Genomic DNA, 23606 nt, shown 5'->3' on the forward strand with positions numbered 1-23606 from the left:
TTGTTTAAACCATTATTGCGCACTTTCGGTAAATCCAATAAACTTAATTTCACTTCTCAAATATCACTGTGTGCATCTCCTATATGATATATTTAACCGACATTTTTTATCGTAACAGCCAACGATTTATACAGGAAAATCATGACGATTAACAAGGTTGCTCAAACTTTCACATCCCACTGTATGTCTATGTATGTATGGTGTAATAAAATATCAAGGGGTAAACAGCACAAACCAACTTTAATGCAATTTTTTTGCAAAGCATGCCCGCAGCAGTGGAGACCCCAATCCCCACAAGAAATATATATAACATACAAAGGGGCTGCAGCACACAACAGGAAAACAGTGACAGGGGCTCTTGGTTACGCTTTAACGCGCTTAAGCTCACCAACTGCGCCAAAGTGTCCCCGATCTGGTGAGTCCTACTCTAACCATTCAATGCTAGTTTTTATCAGCAGTCTAGTGGGAACTAATCCAAAAACCCAAGAGACAACTAAATGGGAGAAAAGGAAATTAAAAACACCTCACCTTTTCACTAGCTACCAAATGAACTCTCTGAACATGTGCAATCCGCTCATTTATATGTTTAACTGTGCTAGAGGTGGGCGTGGTTATGCAGGCTCACTTGGGTGACACTACCCATACAGGAGCCAGTGACACATCTGGATAAAGTCCTCCATGAGAAAAAAGGAGGGAGGGGGTGGGGACTGCTTATTCTCCACAGAATGCTACAAACTTCCTGCTGCTGCTGCTTCATCGGCTGATTGGCTGCTTAATCCACCATTTGCTAACACTCCAATCACAGGGACAGAAACCTTTACCTCTGCCTGACAACCTCTAACCTGCCCAACTACCTGCCTTTCAAGGTAAGCTCGTGCCTGTGCACGTTACCCTCTGCACTACCTCACTGCTCCCTCTATCACTAGCTACATCTATCCCTGACTCCCTAGCACATCCATAACACCCAGAGGCTGGGCAATGGGGGGAGGACAGTCCCATGGGGCAATTGGCTAGACACTGCTGTCGCCAGTGGCGTAGCTACAAACCTCTGGGCCCCGATGCGGAATCTGGATGTGGGCCCCCCCCCCCCGGCAACAACAGCCCCCCCTCCCCCGACAACACCCGACGGATGCACACACATATCAAAATCCCTATAGCCAGCTATAGGCAGAGGTGGGACAAGGTTCTCCAGCACCCAAGGCTGAGACACCAAAGTGCGCCCCTCCATCCCTACCACCCCAGCCGTCACACACTGATTGCTATTAGAGTAAGAGGCGCCACAGGGCCCACAACCTCCCCAACACCTTAATATCTAGTTATCTGGCTTGCAGTCACTGCTATGTATCCCCTTTTCTTATTTATTTCTGTTTCAAACACAATTAGGAATGACAGCTGAATGAATTGTGTGCCCCCTCCTACACTGCGCCCTGAGGCTGGAGCCTCTCCAGCCTATGCCTCGGCCCGGCCCTGGCTATAGGTACCCCCAGTATAGGTAGTCAGGCATAGGTAAGCCAGTATAGTTGCCCCCGGTATAGGTGAGATAGGCAGGCGCCGCCGGTATAAGTTAGATAGATAGGTGCCCCCAGTACAGGTTAGCTAGGTGGATGCCTCTAATATAGGTAGCCAGAATAGTTGCCCCTAGCGTAGGTTAGATAGGTAGGTGCCCCCAGTATAGGTTAGTTAGGTAGGTGCCTCCAATATAGGTAGCCAGTTTAGTTGCCACCTGTATAGGCTAGCTAGGTGCCCCCAATACAGGTTAGATAAGTAAGTGCCCCCAGTATAGGTTAGATAGGTAGGTGCCCTCAGTATAAATTAGATTAGGTCGGTGCCCCCTAGTATAGGTTAGATTAGGTAGCTGCCCCCCAGTATAGGTTAGATTAGGTAGCTGCCCCCCAGCATAGATTAGGTAGCTGCCCCCAGGATAGATTAGGTAGGTGCCCCCCAGTATAGGTTAGATGAGGTAGCTGCCCCCCAGGATAGATTAGGTAGCTTCCCCTCAGGATAGATTAGGTAGCTGCCCCCCAGGATAGATTAGATAGCTGCCCCCCAGGATTAGGTTAGAATAGGTAGGTGCCCCCCAGGATAGATTAGGTAGCTGCCCCCCAGGATAGATTAGGTAGCTGCCCCCCAGGATTAGGTTAGATTAGGTAGCTGCCCCCCAGGATAGATTAGGTAGCTGCCCCCAGGATAGATTAGGTAGGTGCCTCCCAGTATAGGTTAGATTAGGTAGCTGCCCCCCAGAATAGATTAGGTAGCTGCCCCCCAGGATAGATTAGGTAGGTGCCCCCCAGTATAGGTTAGATTAGGTAGCTGCCCCCCCAGGATTAGGTTAGATTAGGTAGGTGCCCCCCAGGATAGATTAGGTAGCTGCCCCCAGAATAGATTAGGTAGGTGCCCCCCAGTATAGGTTAGATTAGGTAGCTGCCCCCCAGGATTAGGTTAGATTAGGTAGGTGCCCCCCAGGATAGATTAGGTAGCTGCCCCCAGGATAGATTAGGTAGGTGCCCCCCAGTATAGGTTAGATTAGGTAGCTGCCCCCCAGAATTAGGTTAGATTAGGTAGGTGCCCCCCAGGATAGATTAGGTAGCTGCCCCCAGGATAGATTAGGTAGGTGCCCCCCAGTATAGGTTAGATTAGGTAGCTGCCCCCCAGGATTAGGTTAGATTAGGTAGCTGCCCCCCAGGATAGATTAGGTAGCTGCCCCCAGGATAGATTAGGTAGGTGCCTCCCAGTATAGGTTACATTAGGTAGCTGCCCCCCAGAATAGATTAGGTAGCTGCCCCCCAGGATAGATTAGGTAGGTGCCCCCCAGTATAGGTTAGATTAGGTAGCTGCCCCCCAGGATTAGGTTAGATTAGGTAGGTGCCCCCCAGGATAGATTAGGTAGCTGCCCCCAGGATAGATTAGGTAGGTGCCCCCCAGTATAGGTTAGATTAGGTAGCTGCCCCCCAGGATTAGGTTAGGTAGGTGCCCCCCAGGATAGATTAGGTAGCTGCCCCCAGGATAGATTAGGTAGCTGCCCCCCAGTATAGGTTAGATTAGGTAGGTGCCCCCCAGGATAGATTAGGTAGCTGCCCCCCAGGATAGATTAGGTAGCTGCCCGTCCCCATAATGGAGGGGGGGGCCGCAGCCGCGGGGAGGGCAGCCCGACCTCTCCCTCGCTTCCTCTCCCCGGGGCCCCCCCTCAGATGCAGAGTAAGCGGCTAACGGAAGCGCTATAGGCAGAACTCACCTCCTTCCCTGGTTCCAATCGCCGCTGATCTCCTCTCTGGCTGGCTCTGCATAGATGCTTACACACGCAGCTTCCTGTTTAGCCGGAAGCTGCGTGTGTAACAACATCTATGCAGAGCCAGCCAGAGAGGAGATCAGCGGCGAGTGGAACGCAGGGAGGTGAGTTCTGCCTATAGCGCTTCCGTTAGCCGCTTACTCTGCATCTGAGGGGGGGCCCCGGGGAGAGGAAGGGAGGAAGAGGTCGGGCTGCCCTCCCCGCGGCTGCGGCTCCCTCCTACCAGCGCGAACGGGCGCATGGCCCTCCAAACGGAGATGGGCCCCCCGGGCCCCTCCCCCGCCTCCTCAGGAGCCGGGCCCAGTCGCCAAGGCGACCGCTGCGACCACGGGCCCTACGCCCTTGGCTGTCGCCCTAACAGCTCCACAACTGCCTCCGCCTGCCTCTCCTAAATGGCTGCAATGTCCAGAAAGTCCAAAATCACTATTCACAAATCAATAGTACAATACACTTTTTACCGATGTCCATTGCTGATTGGCTATAGATCAGCGATTTCAAGCATCCATATATAAGGTGTGACGTCTCTCCAGCGTAATCTTGCTGGATTGCCTCAGGCAGCACAAAGTATAGAACCGGCCCTGTGCATATGCACAAGTTGCAAACATATAAATGGTAGCAGCTAGCTGTAAAATAAACGAAGATAGTTTTATGTACACAACGGAGAAAGGCAGCACTTTTTAGAATAAACTCCGTACAAATAACATTGCATAGGTGTGTAGAGCCTACTTATAGACAACATGCACACGTTGCATTCAAACCAGATGCACCAAATTACCATTAAGGCCCGGTTCACATTAGCGTTCGCTGTCCGGATTCGCCGGGCCAGATCCGGACCGTATACTGTACAAACGGAACGGACGTTCGGCATAGCAATGCAAAGTCTATGCGACCGTACACACGCGTCCGTTCCGTACGGGCCGGACCGGATCCGGACTCTGGACACTTTTCCAACATGCGCTATTTTTAAGGTCCGGATCATCCGGCCGAGGCACCCGGACCGGAGCCTGACTGCACCGTCCAGCAATAGAAACCAATGGGAAACGGAAAGCACAGAACACACTGGCTATAAAAACCTGACGTTCTACCCCACTTCCTATGCGTTTTCTAGCGGCCATTTTGGATGGGGACACATGGGCACAGCATTTCTGGAGTAGAGCAGCAGTGACTTTAGTACTGGAGCTGTTGGCAGTATGTCGGGCGTGGAGGTGAGGCCCTACACAGCGGAGGACCTGATTCTACAGGTGCACCTTCTGCTGACCTCCCAGACCCCAGGAATTTATATAGTGAGTTATCTCTTTAAAAAAACGGATCCGGATCGCAGCCGTATTCATACCTGATTGAAAACGTATGCAAACGGACTGGATCCGGATAGGAACCGTACGGGTCCAGTCCGGTACGGTCCGGATCCGGTCCGGACATCCGGTCCGTTTTTCCCAAAAACGCAAGTGTGAAGTGAAGCCTTTCCAAAATAGTTTGCATGCAAAATACTCTCTACTGGACCCCTCCCGCCACGATGAGGCTATCCCCTTTTGAAGGGCCGCTAACCTTTAACTGACTTATCAAACATTCATATGCATAATCTGGGAGCGACTGGCCATATACATTTTTTCTACTTACAAAAAGGATAAAAACAGCGCATCACCAGGCTGCCTCTGAATGGGTAGCTACAGAGATCTGCTGAGCCCCCCCCAAAGACAAAATACACACCTTGGGCTCGATTCACTAAACTGTGATAACTCAAATATCGCACCTTATCAAAGATATCACACCCAGGGCCGGATTTAGGCCTAGGCCACCTAGGCCATGGCCTAGAGCACCACAGGAGCAAGGGCACCAAAACAGCAGGCTAAACTGGTGCAGCATTTGCAAGCTTGCAAATGCTGCAATGCAGGGAGATCAGGCGAGTGCCTGACTGCAGTACTCTGCTGCTAGCCGCCTGTGCAGCGGCCACCTTGCTCTCTGTGCACGTTTGCATTGTGGCTGGCTGCTATGGACTTGGGCAGTATTGGAGATGGAAAGGAAGAGAAAGCTTCTGCACTAGAGATGAGTGAAGAAATGAGTGACACAGATAGCTGCTGTGATGTGAAGGCGAGCTAGCTACCTATACTGAAAGGTGGGGGTGGGGGGTGGGAAAAGGAGGGATTAAGGGAGTCATCTGGCTACCTATACTGGAGGGAAAGGGGGAGGAGTCATCTTGCTACCTATACTGGAGGGAAAGGGGAAGGAGTCATCTGGCTACCTATACTGGAGGGAAAGCGCTACGAACCCGCAGGGGCTCAGGGCAGGACGAGTGCCATTGACAATTAGCAGGCATAAGTTTGTAGCGTTCGCTATGCTACTCTGATAACGCAAGTTAACTTTAATAAGGTGTGATATCTTTAAAGGGGTTCTTTCGCGAAAAAAGTAGGCAGTTAAAAAATGTGACAGATGACAGGTTTTGGGCCAGTCCATCTTTTTAAGGGGGATTCTCAGGGCTTTCTTTGTTTTCAACAGCATTTCCTGAACAGCAGTTTAACTGCCAAAATAGCAAGATACCAGCCGGCCTCCCTAATCACTTGCACACTATTATGTCAGTTAGATTTTGCAACTGTTGTTCAGGAAATGCTGTTGAAAACAAAGAAAGCGCTGAGAATCCCCCTTAAAAAGATGGACTGGCCCAAAACCTGTCATCTGTCACATTTTTTAACTGCCTACTTTTTTCGCGAAAGAACCCCTTTGATAAGGTGTGATATCTTTGATAAGGTCTGATATTTGAGTTATTACGGTTTAGTGAATCAAGCCCCTTGTATCCAACAGAAGTAATACATATGTACTAGTTGCACACATATAAATGGGAGCAACTTATAAATAAAAGTTTATTTCTCTGTCTGGCTGACACATCCATGAAACGACGTCACAGAGCTGCATGTGACAGGCAGAGTGTATGAGTCTGGCTCACAGGAGGAGCTCACAGCTCAGGTGTGTCAGAGTCAGGTAATAACCAGCAGCAATCAGCAGGTGACATCAGTTGCAAGGATGATGAGTTGGAAACAGTGCTGCCTCCTGCTATGCTGTGCTTTCTGCATTGGAGGGGTGAGTACAACCGAAGAATGCTATATTATGTAGATAAGGGGGTTTGCATGCTAGTAGCTAGGGTGGGGGGGCGTACGTTAAAAAGGGGAGCTGGGAAAAAAGGGCACGGGGTTTTAAACGATAAGCATAGATAACGTTTAAAAATATATTGTACTGTATTTCGTTTAAAATGAATGTTTTATAAAGTTATAAATCATTAAATAATGTGCATGAAATCGGCAATTGTAAAAACGTTAATCTTCCATTTAAAAAGTGAAACGTATAATAACGTTTAAAAAAAAATACTAAGTAACCCTCCCTGTACCTACCCCTAACCCCTAGACCCCCCTGTTGGTGCCTAAACCTAAGACCCCCCTGTTGGTGCCTAAACCTAAGACCCCCCTGTTGGTGCCTAAACCTAAGACCCCCCTGGTGGTGCCTAAACCTAAGACCCCCCTGGTGGTGCCTAAACCTAAGACCCCCCTGGTGGTGCCTAAACCTAAGACCCCCCTGGTGGTGCCTAAACCTAAGACCCTCCTTAGTAATCACATAAAATATATTACAATTTACGTTACGTACTGATTGCTTTGTTTCGTGAATAATAATGTTTTACAAACACTAAGGGCCCTTTTCCACTAGCAATCGCAATCACAAATCACAAACGCCAGCGATTGCGATTGCGATTTTTCATTAATTCTGTTATGCGATTGCGATTTGTGATTTTCATTTGTATTGCATTATCATTGTAAAAATCGCTCCAGCAAGCGATTGCGATTTGCGATTAGCGATTTCCAAATCGAATCACTGTAGTGGAAAATACTTCTCGTGATTTCTATGATAAAGTAACAACTCTAGCGATTTTAAAATCACTAGCGATTTGCGATTTTGCGATTCAGCAATCACAATCGCTCTAGTGGAAAAGGGCCCAAAGGGATAACATTTAAAATAATGTTTTATTGAAATAGAAAACGTAAATCATCACAAGCAGTTAGGGCCCTTTTCCACTAGCAATCGCTAGCGTTCACGCTGAACGCTAGCGATTGCTGAATCGCAATTACCGCCGATTCCCCGACGTTCGCGGCCGCGATTTTGCTATGCTATGCACTGCATAGCAAAATCGCGGCAAAAGTCGCTCCGCGGCGCGATCGCGATCAAGTAAAAAACGAATCGCGGTAGTGGAAATTACCTACCGCGATTCCTATGTTAAAAAGCAAACCGTAGCGATTGTAAAATCGCTAGCGGTTTGCGTTTTTGCGATTCAGCCAGCGCAAACGCGCTGGTGGAAAAGGGCCCTTATAAAGCATGAAAAATCTTCAGGCACCGTTGGAAAACGTTATTATTCTCGGGCGCCCTTTTTTCCTGTTCGGCGCCCAGTAAACGATAATTAATATGGGAGTGAATGGCGGCGCCCGATTTGTCCACTAGCCACCTGCGCCCTTTATTACCATCGTAATCACTGTTGTAATGCTGCTATATATGTAAAGATTGTATTGCAGTCTTCTTCAACTATCGATTTTTAACATAATCAAAAAGAAACTAAACACCTAGTTATTGTTTGAAATAATCTTTTCCATTCAATTAGGTTGGGTCACACTCATGAAAATGTGCAGAGCTTTGCTGCAATGCGAAAACGCAACTAATGTTTTCCTATGGGGCCACTGCGTTTCCAGGAGCCATCTGTTATTCTGTATAGAACCTGCTCAAATTTTCCACACAACGCATTCAATTCCTCATTGAAGCTTGGAAACTGCAATAAACGCAGATAAAAACACAGACAGACACATCCATGGCTACAATTAGACATCTATGGCTACAATTACTAGGTTATGCCTAATGATGTTGATCCAGGGATTTTATCTGATTGCCATCTGGAGTCAGGAAGGAATTTTTCCCTTTAGGGGCTAATTGGACCATGCCTTGTAAGGGTTTTTTCGCCTTCCTCTGGATCAACAGGGATATGTGAGGGAGCAGGCTGGTGTTGTACCTTATACTGGTTGAACTCGATGGACGTATGTCTTTTTTCAACCAAAATAACTATGTAACGTATAGTGCGGAGGTAGGCTTGCAAGGAATTGTCTACATTTACCACGGACACAAACGCGATCCCTCCCTAAGGCCCTTGTTCACATTTCATTCGGTGGTCTTTTTTTTCCGTGTTTCTGTAAGCGTTTTCTCGCTATTTTTTTAGCATTCACCCGTTTTTGTGGGCGCTTTTGCAGAGCGCTTCTGTCTTTTGATCCGGAAAAAAATCCTAAAAAAAGAAATACAAATGTATTTTTTTTTTTTTTAAAAAAAAGCTCACGCTATCGCTTGCCAAAGCGATTTTGTGAGCGTTTTTCCGATACCTTTCAAAAATGGCCCAAGCACCGCTTTACAAAGCGGATCGCAAACGGGCTGCTCTGATATGAACTCTCTCATAGAGAATCATGGCACAAGTGCTTTCAGGGCGATTTTGAAAATTGTCTGCGCTTAAAATTTTACAAAAACGCCTATAATGTGAACAAGGCCTCACATATACATTTTCTCACTTTCCCATCAGCTAAAAAAAATAGATTTAATTGATCGTTTTTTACCTTTCAATTTAGCGTAGATGCACTTCTTTCATTGGATCGGAAGTCCCTTTAAACATTTAAGATTCCTGGTCATGACTCTCATGTCCTAATCGGTAGATTCCAGGATGTGAGAGTCCTGCACTAAAAGTCGCCTGCTCGTGCGCGCTTGGGCCCCCATCATCACTGTGCGTTCACCCCATTAAAAGTGAACGATTGCTGCTGTAGCAAATAGAAGCAATCATTCATTGAAAATAAAAAAAATAAAAAATTAAGAAGCTTAAACAAAAAAATTGTCTTTTATTCCTCCCCTGTGGTTAAGTTTTAACCAGTAGCTAACTATTTAACCGTTGTGTCAACTATACTTGGACTTAAAGTGGGCTGAAAGCCAGAATATCTACTTTGCTCTAAACGATTCCTCATAGCTTGAAAGCTACTATACCAGAAATTTGTTTTAGCAGAACATCACTGAAATGGTTGAACAAAAGCACTTTGTCCTCCTATTCAGCTGCAATCTTGTGATGATCAGCAATAGCTCTAACACCACAATAGTCAGTATTTTATTTAGAGTGTAATCACACGTGATTTGGTGCACCGTAATATTCACGAGAAAGTGATAGCCCCTAGTGTTGGGGCTATCCCTAGCAGGAGAGTGGTCGTACAGGCAATGTCATCACGGATCGGTCAGTCAGAGGTAGGCCTCTTGCACACTGCAAGCAATTCAGATTCAGATTCCGCTTTTTAATCTGTTTTTACATCCGATTCCGATTCAGATTTTTAATCTTAACTGCATGCTGCGTTTTTTGATCCGTTTTTCTGTTGAATGTATTCAAGGAAAATCGGAAACGGAATCGGAATCGGAATCGGAAACGGAATCGGAATCGGAAAACGGATTTGCAGTGTGCAGGGAGCCGTACAAAGTCGTGAGGCAAAATCAGCGTGAGTATACAGGCAATAGTCGGCAACAGATCAGATTGGCAGAAGTACAGAATCGCAAGACAAGCTCAGGGTAACTATTCAGGCAGAAGTCGGCAGCAGATCAGATTGGAAAAGGTACAGAATCGTGAAGCAAAGAGTAGTCAGAGGTACAGGCAAATGGTCATACACAGTAATAAACAACAATAGAAATAATAATCCTAAACTAAGTGCGAATCCCCGGGGTATGTCGGTTCAAGCACACACGGATCTGACTAGGGTCTGAGAGCTTTCACTGCGAAGTTTCAGCAACAACAGACGAAGAGCAACTGACAAGCAGGTCCTTAAATACTGTGGAAGATTCAAACAGCGCTGCCCCAGAAGCCCAACCAATCAGAATACTGGGAATGACAGGCAGCTGTCAGCTGACCACCAAGTCAGCTGACACATCTCCTCAAGCCATAAATACGCTGGCACTCAGCGCGCACGTGAGCTTGTCGCTGCCCATGCAGCCTGGACAAACCGGACCTCCCCGATATCGGCGGGAGGCCCGGAGACGCCGCCGCGAGCACAGGCGTGACGTCAGACGCGGAAGCGGCGGTCGCGCCGCTATCAGCGTCTACAGTATTTGTTACAAATCTACAACCAAACTGTAATAACAAATCTTTGTTTACATTCCAATGTTGTTACAATGTGTGTAAACACAGTCTAACAAGTGAAAAGGAACCCTCTGTGCTTCAGACACACACACACACACACTTCAGAAATGCTCATTAGAAGATGTTAATATATAATAAAAAGCAGTTTGAATAAAATGCAATGGCAGCTTTCAGGGTACGATAAACTGTACTTTGGAAACTTGTAATTTGTAAACAGACAATATTACATATGCACAAAAGCAAATATGATAACTGTATGAGTAATAAAAAGTAGGAAAACACATTTTTATGTCGGAGTTTCAGACCACTTTAAGATTAGTGGACACCTGTAATGGCTGTCGGACACCCGTAGAGATCGGATGCAATCGCTAGGGCAACAGTTCGAGGACCCAATGCTGTATAGCTGCATCACTAGGCTATTGCCTAGCAGTGTATCTGTACAGAACTGGTGACCCCAAACTTGATATGTGGTCTAATTTTAATCTGGACAAGCCACATAATATATTTTGAGGAGTTAAAACTGTGGTACTTGAAAATTAAAAATTGTAAAATATAAAAAAGTGTATTTTCTGAAATCATTCCTATTTTTCCTTTGCAAAAGACTAGTAGGATTAAACAATTCTTGTAAAAAAATATTTCCTGAAAAAAACTTAAATTGCCCCCCCTCCCTCCCCCCAAAAAACACATAAAAATATGACTCGCTTTGATGGCATTAGTGATGATAAAGTTATGGCTGTATCAATAGTGACAGAGCTGAAATACCAGAATTGTCAGGAATCTTACTAGTATAAAATCGAACTTTATCCCAATTAGTAGCTGATACCCCCTTTTACATGAAGAATCTATTCCTTTTCACAAACAGCCCATCAGGGGGCGCTGTATGACTGATATTGTGGTGAAACCCCTCCCACAAGAAACTCTGAGGACCGTGGTACTCCTGGCAGTTTCCTGTCTGTGAACCTTGTTGCATTGTGGGAAATAGCTGTCTACAGCTGTTTCCAACTGCCATGCAGCAGCTACATCACCTGTCAACAGTAAAAATGTCACCATGTAATAAATGTGAGAATGTAAATCAGGGATTGAAAAGATTTTACAATGGGTAAACACTGACTAAATCATTTATACATAATTATTGTAAAACATGAAGCACTTTTTTATTACATTATTTTCACAGTTCCTCTTTAAACAACCTCAACTGAAACGTGTGTGTGGCTAGCATTACGTGGACAGGCTACAAATAGAGTTGATGCAATATTCTTAAACCATCAATTTAAAAAAAAAAAACTGCAAAAGAATCTAACAGAGTGATCAAGCAGCTCGGGGTGACCCAAACCACTAGGAATGTATAGGGGACTAAAAAGGAGAAGAAAAGCCCTTCTACTAAAAAGCAAGGCTTGGTGTGATTTGCCTTCTTAAAACAGAAGGAAACTTGCGATAATTCAGCTTTTAACCACTTCGCATCCAGACCTTGTTTTCCCCCAATGGACCAGAGCAGTTTTGCCGCTTTAGCGGTGTCCCTTTTTAATCACCAATAACATCATCTGTACTCGTGCCACTTAAATGATCTATATATCGTTTTTTTCAAGACAAACTAAGCTTTCATTGGGGGGTATTTGGTCCCAAATAAAATGTTCCTCTCTATGCATTTTAATGGGAAAAAGGGGGAAAAATAAAAAAATGCATTATTTCTCAATTTTGACCATTTTCTGTTTAAAAAATAAAAAGTGCGATTGACATAAAAACTGTGCCACCAGTTAAAGTCGCCCCAGTATAGATATCCAGATGTGTCCCCAGTATCACCCCCCCCCCAGTGTAGCAAGATGTGTCCCCAATATCAGCCCCCCCAGCATAGCCAGATGTGTCCCCTGTGTTTGCCACCCCCAGAATATTGACAGATGCACCCCCAGGAATAGTGCCCCTCTTTATAGCCAGATGTGTCCCCGGGATCAGGATTACCCCATTATAACCAGATGTATCCCCCAGGATTAGCGCTGCCCCCCATTATAGCCAAATGTGCCCCCAGTATTAATTTATGGCCCCCCAGGTGCCCAGTTGTGCCAAATTTTTAAACCCCCCTCCCCTTGGTTACGCAGATGTCCCCCAGTTTAACACCCCCCCCTTGACATATCTTCCCCCCCAAGAATCGATAGCCAGATGGCCCCCTGCCCCCCATCAGACGTCATCAAGCCGGGACACAGGTTTCCGGCAATATGCGGCTGAATGCAGAGCGGTGATCGGAGGCTCGGGCTTCAGGATAGTCGCAGGACCGAGGTAAGGTGAGTGAGACTGCTTGTTTGTGCATTTTTTTTTAACTATTTCTGCACGGAGGGGGACAGATGAAGGATCGCTGCAGTTTACTACTGCAGCGATCATTCATGGGAGGGGGGTGGACTAATTAGCCAAAAGGGAACATGTTCCTTTCCACCAATTAGTAATGCAGCTGACAGTGCCGGGGGGTGCGCTCTAAAGTGCACCCAATCGTGCACAGCAGGGCTGCAAACAGGTCAGTATATCTATGTTGCTGTGGCTTGGAGGGTGCCACAGCTGACGTAGATATACTGTAGTGGAGGGGAAAGTGGTTAAGCGAACATCTGTGGTTAGTTACCCACAATGCACCGCTGCTGAATATGCAAATTATCACTTTATGCCCTTGTAAAAACAATCTTTTGAATGTTTTAAAACAATAGGGTATATACACAAAGCAATGCTAAAACTGCCGTTCAATGTGCGCTGTGCAAGGGGGTGAACATATTGCTTTGCCCGACTCACGCACAGCAATTTTTATTTTGTTTTGTGGATATTTCCCAAATTATTCTGTTGAATGCACTCAACCTTTTAGGCCCGGTTCACATTAGCGGTGGCTATCCGGAATCGCCGTGCCGGAGCCGCACCGCATGCGGAACGGACGAAACGGACACACGGCATAGCAATGTAAGTCTATGCCACCGTTCACATGCGTCCGTTTCGTCCGGACCGGAGCCGGACCGGATCCGGACTCCGGCGTCCGTTCCAACATGCGCTATTTTTTGGTCCGGCTCCTCCGGCAGCCGTATCCGGGGCGGAGCCGGACTGCACCATCCGGCCAATACAAATCAATGAGAACCGGATAGCGCACAACACACTGGCTAAAAATCCGGATGTTCTACCCCACTTCCTATGAGGATTGTTGCGGCGATATTGGATCGGGGACACATGGGCAAGCATTTTGGAGTGGAGCAGCACGAGCTGGAGATGTTGGCAGCATGTTGGAGGTGGAGGTGAGTGCTAAACAGCGGAGGGCCTGATTCCACAGGTCCCCCTTCTGCTGACCTCCCAGACCCCAACATTTTTTTTGTTTTTTACGTAACTTTTGCCAAACGGATCCGGATCGCATCCTGATGAACACCTGATGCAACCTGACCGGATCCGGATCGGATCCGGATCAGAACCGTACGGTTCCGATCCGGATCCGGTCCGGATCCGGTCAGGTCATCCGGTCCGTTTGGCAGACAACCGCAAGTGTGAACGGGGCCTTACAGCTCTCCCAGTGAATAGATCTGTAGCATTTGGTCAAAAAATACAAATGCTATGGCTCTATTGGTTGGTCTGGCACCACACAAAATAAAAGGGATACAGTTGGGGACATCAAACTTGGAGAAGGACTTAGAAGTACTTAACAACAAGTTAAGCAATCGTATTTAATGCCAAGCCCCTGCAGCTAAAGCAAATACAATTTTTAGGATGCATTAAAAAGGGAAATAAAAACTTTGCAAGCATAATATTGCCTCCATTTAACTGTCTAGTAAGGCCACATCTGGAATATGGCATTCAGTTCTGGGCACCGCATTTCAGGAAAGATAATGCAGTTTTAGAGCAGGTGCAGAGACGAGCAACAAAACTGATTAGAGGGATGAAAGGTCTCACTTACCAGGAAAGGTTAGTGATTAAAATGTGGAATGCAGGAAGTAGTTATGGCAAATTCTATATCTGTGTTTAAGGGGTGCTTAGATGCTTTCCTTACGTTTACGTTTAACCCCTTATTACCGCATCACACTCCCCCAGGACTGCGTAACGGCGATTGGCGCCAAGTCCTGAGAGTTGTTTTTTTTTGCAGGAGATCGCGCACTCCGCTCCGTCATCAGTCTGCCAGTGGTGATCGCCGCTAGGAGACTGTTAGACAGTGAAAACGCTGTCTATTTACATTGCACAACGCTGCGATCTAAGGCAGCGCTGTACTGGGGACAGCCGCGTCACTCGGGAAGGCACAGGAGCAATTGGCTCTCATTGGATGATGTCTATGACAGCCGATCGCTGTCATTGGCTAGCGGGGAGGAAGGGAGGGGATAGAAAAAAAAATTAAAAAAATAGGCAAATTTATAACCCCCCCCCCCCCACAAATAAATTAAAAAAAATAAACATCCCTGCATCAATCGGAGCCCACCAACAGAAAGTTCTGTTGGTGGGCAGAAAAGTGTGCGTGTGTGTGTGTGTGTGGGGGGGGGGGGGGAACACTTTGGTGCTGAGTTGTACGGCCCTGCAACAAGCCCTTTAGGGCCCGTTTCCACTATCGCGAATCTGCATGCGTTTTCTGCATGCAGATTCCCATAACCAATACAAGTGAATGGGCCTGTTTCCACTTGTCAGGAATTCTTTGCGGTTTTCTGTGCAGGAAAAATCTGCACAGCAGAGCCATCAGAATTCGCACAACACAAGGCAGTGTGCGATTCGCATACAATGTACTTAATAGGAAATTTGCATGCGTTTTCGGTATGCGAATTCGTGTACATTTTCGCCTAAAAATCAATGTAAAAGCACAAAGGCACTCACATTGTTAAATTTGCATACTTACACAAAAACGTATGCGAATTTGCGGTAAAATTCGCTTTAAGATTCACATTAGCGTGCGAATTGGTTTTTCGCATTTTTCCAACGAATTTGCACTGTACAAGTGGAAATGGGCCCTAAAGCTGCAGAACCCTGAATTGTAAAAAATAGCCTGGTCACTAGGGGGGTGCAAGACTATGGTCCTCAAGTTGTTAACCTCCCTGGCGGTATAATTCCCGCGGCTGCTCGGCCGCGGGAGGTTTTTTTTCACTTTTTTTTTTTTAGCATGTAGCTAGCCTAGCGCTAGCTATATGCTTCCCCCCTCCCTGCGGCATTCCCCGTATCCTCCGATCGCTGCCGGTGCCGCTTGCCCATAAGGAAATCCCGTTCTGACCGGGATTTCCTTGAGGGCTTCCCCCATCGCCATGGCGATGAACGGAGTGACGTCATCGACGTCGTGACGTCACAGGGAGTCCCGATCCACCCCATAGCGCAGCCTGGTGGCGATTGGCCAGGCTGTGCAAGGGGTATGCGGGGGGGCCTGTATCGTGGCGGGTAGCGGCGCATCGGCGGCGATCAGACCAAACACGCAGCTGGCAAAGAGCGGCACCCTCCGGCGGTTTACCCCGTGTCACACACGGGGTTACCACCAAGGAGGTTAAAGACATTCATGGCAATAATTACTAGGTAATTCCTGTTGAAACAGGGCTTCCCGTTGCCTGCTGCTAGGAAGCGTAGCGCCAAAGACCCCGAGTTACATCTCCCTCCAAGTTGCAACGACTCGGAGGGTTAATAGTATTTAACATCTCCCCAAATTTGTGCAGCAGCAGGGAAAGTCGTCATTCGCTCACCCTGCACTGAAAAGCCCTGGGCCCCAGAACGCCATGTATGCAAGCCCCCTGCTAACTTATGTGAAATGCTGCCTAAACATGTTTGGGGAACATGCTGCCTAGTAATAAGCAAAAATGCTAATATTCTTTTTGCAGTAAAAATGTTTGCAAAGATGTTCAATTCAGAAAATTATGGTTATCGATTTTCGCACTCAATTTTCATGGTAAAAACATGAAATGTGAAGATAATAATTCACAAAAAGCACAAAAAAATTCGGCAAAATGATATTTTTACTACAACAATACAAGCTATTTTTTGCAGAAATTTTCTTAAAATCGAAAATAGCATTTTCAATACAAAAAAATGACTGTCGAGGGGGGCGGAGCCTGCTATGCCCGCGTGAAGACATCTTTCAAGAGGGCTCCCATTCCCACTCGCCTAAATTGAGCTAAAAAGGCACATACACTCCTGATTGTGCGGTCCCAAACAATGTCCAGGAGATCTAAGAAGGTCCAGGACACATCCCCGCTGCACAAAACTTCAAAAGCCAAGCAACCTTCGGTACTGCAGCTTCTGACGAGAAACTCTGCAACACAAACATCAGCCAAGATGGCCGCCGCTGCCTCCTCCATGGCCCCATCGCAGCAGCCCACAGAAACTGACTGCCACAACCAAGTCTCTAAACGAGATAAAAGATTACCTGCATAGCCTCGCTACAAAAGAGGATCTCTCTGACCTCGCCGACTGCATCAACTCGACCACCCGTGCAGAACTGCAGGGGATCCAGGAGACTTTAGAAGAACATGGCGGGAGAATACATGTGCTTGAAGAGGAATCCGCCGCCATGCGTGCGGAACTAACATCGATGAAAACGGAGCTCCAGGAGGCGACGGCGGAGAAAAAGCAACAGGCGGCCACTAATTCGCTACTAAGAACGGGGCTCGAAGATCTACAAAACAGGAGCTGCAGAAACAATATTCGCGTATGAGGCCTCACAGAGGAAGTCCTTCCTCAGCAACTGGGCGCAGCTCTCTTGACCATTTTCAACAACCTCCTAGAGCATCCAGATGGCCCGGAGATTAAATTTGATAGGGCACACAGGGCCCTACGACCTAAACCAGCGGAAGATGAGCCGCCCAGAGACGTCATCTGCAGGCTGCAATGCATCACTACAGCACTAAGGAGGCAATCATGGTAGCAGCACGGCAGGCAAATAGTATTGAGTACAACGGCAGTCAAGTATCCTTATACCAGGACCTGGCACCAAGCACACTAGCGCAGAGAAAAGCGCTCCAACCTCTGCTAAAGGTTCTGAGGGAAGAGGGAGCAACATATCACTGGGGCTTCCCCTTCCAGTTACACATTAAGAAGGATGACCAAAACTTCTCTCTGAAACTTCCGTCGGAGCTCCCGGAGCTTTTCCAGAAGCTGAGTATCCCTACCGTGGAACTACCAGAGTGGCAGCCGGAAAAAATGCTGCTGGGCCTACCGCAAAGAGTGAAGCGCCAGAGAAATGGGTCTCGAAACCCACAACCGGAGGTGCATTAACTGAAGAGAGTTAGTCCTGAAGTACTCTCCTGGACTCACAGATAAGTACCTGGGCGTTTCGCCCCAAAATAACACTTTGCTTACTCAAATCTTGCTAGACTTCCCCCCTGTGTGCTGATGGGACATAGACGCTCCTTCTATTTCATGCTCTTCAAGATGCACAAGCCTGCTCTCATTAACTCATATCTGAGAGACGAGAGGAGCGGGAAATGTACCTGGCATGAGGAGGGTGAAGGGGCTCTTCTCCGTTTGGGGTGGGGGGGACCTCTATGGGGGGCCCGTGAGATCCAGAACTGCCTTCCATTCGGATGCAGACAAGGTCACTACTGCAAGAAATATATCATACACGGTTCCTGACCTTCTCAGGCTGATAGCCAAAAGATGCGCCCGCAGTCTAATAAGACCTACTTATTTCTGTGCAGTCAGTCCCCGTTGATTTTATTGCAGGACGCTGCTTTTCAGCTAACTTTATGAGCCTCTATGATGCAATTTTCCTAATCTGTATGTCCTCATACGTACTTTTGCCTACAAAAGCTGTATATATATATATATATATATATATATATATATATATATATATATATATATATATGTATATATATATATGTGATGTCTAAGCTTACAACGAATGCTGGTTTCAGACAGGCGGACATATATCAGGGTGGGTCCTTCCGCACACTAGATCTCCTAGCAGCGGGCTTTATCGGGAATAAGTTATATTTCCCTATACCGACACCTCACAGGGAGGACACTCTACTGTCTGTGGACTCATATGAGATCTGTTTATTACTTGCGATAGAGTCTACGGTAGTGGTCTGTCATCCCGGTGGATATACCGAACACTGTAGATAACTGGAGAGCCAGAGTAGGGTGACCAACATGGTAGACCTGGGAGTCATATGCTCCGCCCCATCAAACTCGGTTTCAACAGAGGGGAGTCTACCCTCACCGTGGTTCATCTGAATTCGGGAGTACGGGTCCCATGGGATGCATAGGGGGGCCAGAATAACTACCCATACGAAGGGCCTTGTGTGGTGTCTAGGGGAGGTCCAGAAGGACACATCTTCAACGGAGTCAATTGTATTTTGTGTTTAAAAGTTAGTAAATCCACATGGAGCAGGCACCAGCGAGGAAAAAAGTCATCTCTTTATTGATCACATGGATTAAAATCAGCAGTGATATTACAACAACAGACCGCTGTTTCGAGCCATAGGGCTCTTTATCAAGTTGTCAAAAAAACTGCAATACAAACAATCACCTTCCACCATTCCTTATATACACAAGTAGCACCAATCGGTGGTCAGTGTTTGAATCAACGAATCACAGTGCATAAACAGCATGGAGGACCTGATGGGGAACTGTGTGATACACCAAAATGCACACCCCTTCAGATCAGACCACTCCCACCGAATATGAATATGGTAAAAAAAAGTGTTTAAAAGTTAAAATGGCGAGTGGGAAGGGAGATCCCGGTCTCACGTTCGTGGTATGGTATCTCACATCCCACATAGGTACACCCTGCAAGACAGGGGAATGCTCGTAGCGAAAGCTTATGTTGTATTTTTCTTCATGTTGAAGACAAGGATCTGGTTACAAGATCCCACTTTCCTGTATGTTTGTTTACATGGGGTTAATATGTTGGGGTTTCCTCTGGACGTAGCTCTAGGTGATAGGCAAAACAGAAACACATTAAAATGGCTCATATGAAAGTTATTTCCATTAACTCAAAGGGCCTTAAAGAGAACCCGAGGTGGGTTTGAAGAATATTATCTGCATACAGCAGCTGGATCTGCCTATACAGCCCAGCCTCTGTTGCTATCCCAAACCCCCCTAAGGTCCCCCTGCACTCTGCAATCCCTCATAAATCACAGCTGCGCTGCTGACAAACAGCTTGTCAGAGCTGGCTGTGTTTATCTCTATTGTGTCAGTCTGCTGCTCTCCCCGCCTCCTGCAGAACTCCAGTCCCCGCCTGCATCCCTTCCCTCCCTGCTGATTGGAGGGAAGGGACGGGGGCAGGGACCAGAGCTATGCAGTAGGCGGGGGAGCAGCTGAGACTGACACTACAGATGTAAACACAGCCTCACAGCACGGCTGTGATTTATGAGGGATTGCAGAGTGCAGGGGGACCTTAGTGGGATTTGGGATAGCAACAGAGGCTGGGCTGTATAGGCAGATCCAGCCTCTGTATGCAGATAACATTCTTTAACCACCCTGGTGTTCTATTAAGATCGCCAGGGCGGCTGTGGGAGGGTTTTTTATAAATTAAAAAAAAACAATTTCATGCAGCCAACTGAAAGTTGGCTGCATGAAAGCCCACTAGAGGGCGCTCCGGAGGCGTTCTTCTGATCGCCTCCGGCGGCCAAAAGTAACACGGAAGGCCGCAATGAGCGGCCTTCCGTGTTTTGCTTACTTCGTCGCCATGGCGACGAGCGGAGTGACGTCATGGACGTCAGCCGACGTCCTGACGTCAGCCGCCTCCGATCCAGCCCTTAGCGCTGGCCAGAACTATTTGTTCCGGCTGCGCAGGGCTCAGGCGGCTGGGGAGACCCTATTTCACCGCTGCTAGCGGCGGATCGCCGCAGAGCGGCGGCGATCAGGCAGCACACGCGGCTGGCAAAGTGCCGGCTGCGTGTGCTGCTTTTTATTTCAACAAAATCGGCCCAGCAGGGCCTGAGCGGCAGCCATCGGCGGTGATGGACGAGCTGAGCTCGTCCATACCGCTAAGATGGTTAAACACACCTCGGGTTTTCTTTAATATCCCTGAGAAGAATACTGCTAACAGACATGTGGAAGCAGAAAGCTAGGGATGCTCATTCCGATTCCGCGGAAATTGCATTTCCGCATCGGAATACGGAAATCGGTAATGCAAGTGCGTTAGGCGATTTCCTCCGGAAATCGCGGAAATTTCCACAGGAAATCGTGAAAATTCCGCCCGAATTTAACATTGATTTTCTCAAAAACTATAAGGTCTTTTTGAAAACTTTTTTTTGCATCTTGTTCAGGAGATTCTGTTTAATAAACCCTGAAAATTTGATGTTTCTAGGACTTACGGGGGCTTTGCTATTAACCGCTAAAGTCGGCGGATTTTTACTGCAATGTAAAATGCAGAAAATCTGCATCTTCCTATTTTCTGCATTTACATTACAGTAAAAATCCGCCGACTTTAACGGTTAATAGCAAAGCCCCCGTAAGTCCTAGAAACACCAAATTTTCAGGGTTTATTAAACCGAATCGTCTGAACAAGATGAAAAAAAAGTTTTCAAAAAGACCTTATAGTTTTTGAGAAAATCGATGTTAAAGTCGGGCGGAATTTCCACGATTTCCGGCGGAAATTCCGCACTGGAATGCGGAATTTGGTAGCGGAAAGCGGAATCGGTATTTGGCAATGGCGGAATGCGGATTTACCGCGGAATCGGAAATTGGCATTTCCGACCATCCCCACAGAAAGCACACATAGTTATGATACAAGAGACGCATTTCAAGGAAGATAATCATCCTAATTTAAAAAATAAGCACTTCCCTATCTCATACAGCAGTGCTGATTGCTGGCACACTCCCCTTCACTGAAATTGATGTCAGACGAGATAAGCAGGGTAGATTTGATCTGGTGAAAGGGCTCATAAAGGACCAAAAATACACTCTGGGCTCAGTTTATGCCCCTAATGAGGACCAAGATAAATTTATGATGAAGTTCCTTTCAGAGCTGGATAATTTCATGGAGGGCAGTGTTATTATTGGAGGGGACCTGAATGTGGCACTAAATCAGCAGGCAGACAACTCACATGGCAAATCCGCGGTGGCACCCGCAAAACTAAATAGAATTAAAAGGGCACTCCACGAGAGACAACTGGTGGACGTATGGAGGGTGACACACCCGGACGCAAGAGATTACACATACTATTCAAACGTACATAACGTGTACACAAGAATCGATTATATCCTTCTTTCACATAATCTCCTGTCTGAGCATGTGGCTGCGGACATTGGCATCATTTCATACTCGGATCATTTGCCAGTAAGCGCAGTTCTTAAAGAGTAACTGTCAGGCTGCAGAAGCTAATTTAAACCTCTATTCTCCTGTGTTAAACAGTTTAGAAGGAAGCCCAAAAGCCATTAGTGAAGATAAAAATCTCAGTTACCTTTGATGTGTGCTTATCAGCAAACTGTTAGACCTAAGCAGGACGCAAGCCGCATACTATACTGCAAAGCATTCTGGGGCCCTCCCCTCGGCTGCTAATGAGACGTTACAGCAGCTTGTGTAATCAGTCCAGCGTGTAGCACTGATAAATCTCGGGCAGAGTACACTGCAGGAGTCAGCTATTGTTCCTAGCCAGCCCACATGGCTCATTAATATTCACTGCACACTGTGTTATTTAGTACCAGCTTTTCTGTGATCAGGAAGCAGGCAGGACATGACGACACATTTGACAGAAAAACATGGAGCCTGCCATGAGCTGTCAGGAGCATCTATCTCTGCATATACTATATACAAATTCTGTGAAATCCAAACGTGGACAGTGAAATGCATATGTAATGTAAGTACAGCCAATCTTTAGCTACTGATATATGTGTTTATTTTCTCTGAGACCTTATACCTTACAGCTCCTCTTTAACTGCAAATCCAAAAGAGAGAAACCCTTTTCATGGAGGCTAAATGTCACTATGCTGCAAGATGACTGGGTTAGAGAGGCGATAAAAGAACAGATACGAAACTACTTTCATCTCAATGATGTCCAGGGTGTGTCCCCCTCCATCGTATGGGAGGCACATAAGTGCGTATTACGAGGCTTTCTGATATTCAAGGGCTACTGCAGGAAATACGCAACCTTGAGTGCAAACACAAAAACAGCTCTGGGGGAGACATCTTGATACAGCTTCAGACAGCAAGAAATAAACTCAATGCCATGTAGCGTTGGGCCGAACCTCCGATTTTAGGTTCGCGAACCGGGTTCGCGAACTTTCGCGGAAGGTTCGGTTCGCGTTAAAGTTCGCGAACCGCAATATACTTCAATGGGGATGCGAACTTTGAAAAAAAAAAATTTATGCTGGCCACAAAAGTGATGGAAAAGATGTTTCAAGGGGTCTAACACCTGGAGGCGGGCATGGCGGAGTGGGATACATGCCAAAAGTCCCCGGGAAAAATCTGGATTTGACGCAAAGCAGCGTTTTAAGGGCAGAAATCATATTGAATGCTAAATGACAGGCCTAAAGTGCTTTAAAACATCTTGCATGTGTATACATCAATCAAGTAGTGTAATTAAGGTACTGCTTCACACTGACACACCAAACTGTTCACTGAACAGAACAGGTATACAGTGGCAGGTTCACTGAACAGAACAGGTATGGTTGGAGTGCATCGTGGGAGGCAACGCGTGTCTCCCGGGTCGGATTTGAGCATCCCTGTTACATTGCCTAGGGCCTATTAGATGTTCAGATTGCACATGGAGAATGTGTAAGGCCTGGTTCAAATTAGCGTTCGCTGTCCGGATTCGCCTGATCGGATCTGGACCGTATACTGTACAAACGGAACGTACGTTCCGCATAGCAATGCAAAGTCTATGCGGACGTTCACATGCGTCTGTTCCGTACAGAACGGAGCCGGATTGGATCTGGACTCCGGACACTTTTCCAACATGCTCTATTTTTTGGGTCCGGATCATCCGGCCCACGCACCCGGACCGGAGCCTGACTGCACCATCCGAAAATAGAAAACCAATGGGAAACGGAAGCACAGAACACACTGGCTATCAAAACCAGACGTTCTACCCCACTTCCTATGCGTATTCTAGCGGCCATTTTGGATGGGGACACATGGGCCCAGCATTTCTGGAATAGAGCAGCAGTGACTTTAGTACTGGAGCTGTTGGCAGTATGTCGGAGGTGGAGGTGAGGCCCTAAACAGCGGAGGACCTGATTCTACAGGTGCAGCTTCTGCTGACCTCCCACACCCCAACAATTCTAATC

General features: G+C 46.9%; 1 protein-coding gene across 2 annotated transcripts in view; it reads left to right on the plus strand.

Moving 5' to 3' along the window:
• Positions 1-6313: 6313 nt before the first annotated feature.
• The window catches only part of LOC137562574 (NXPE family member 3-like), a 176383-nt gene continuing 159090 nt past the window's right edge, over positions 6314-23606 (plus strand). The window contains exon 1 of one of the 2 annotated variants that reach the window (XM_068274058.1): positions 6314-6358. The gene's annotated coding sequence lies outside the window, so the exon portion shown is untranslated. The remainder of the gene's footprint in view (positions 6359-23606) is intronic. The other variant, XM_068274056.1, reaches the window with a different exon arrangement.

Source organism: Hyperolius riggenbachi, chromosome 3 (genome assembly GCF_040937935.1).
Source record: "Hyperolius riggenbachi isolate aHypRig1 chromosome 3, aHypRig1.pri, whole genome shotgun sequence".
NCBI classification, from domain to species: domain Eukaryota; kingdom Metazoa; phylum Chordata; class Amphibia; order Anura; family Hyperoliidae; genus Hyperolius; species Hyperolius riggenbachi.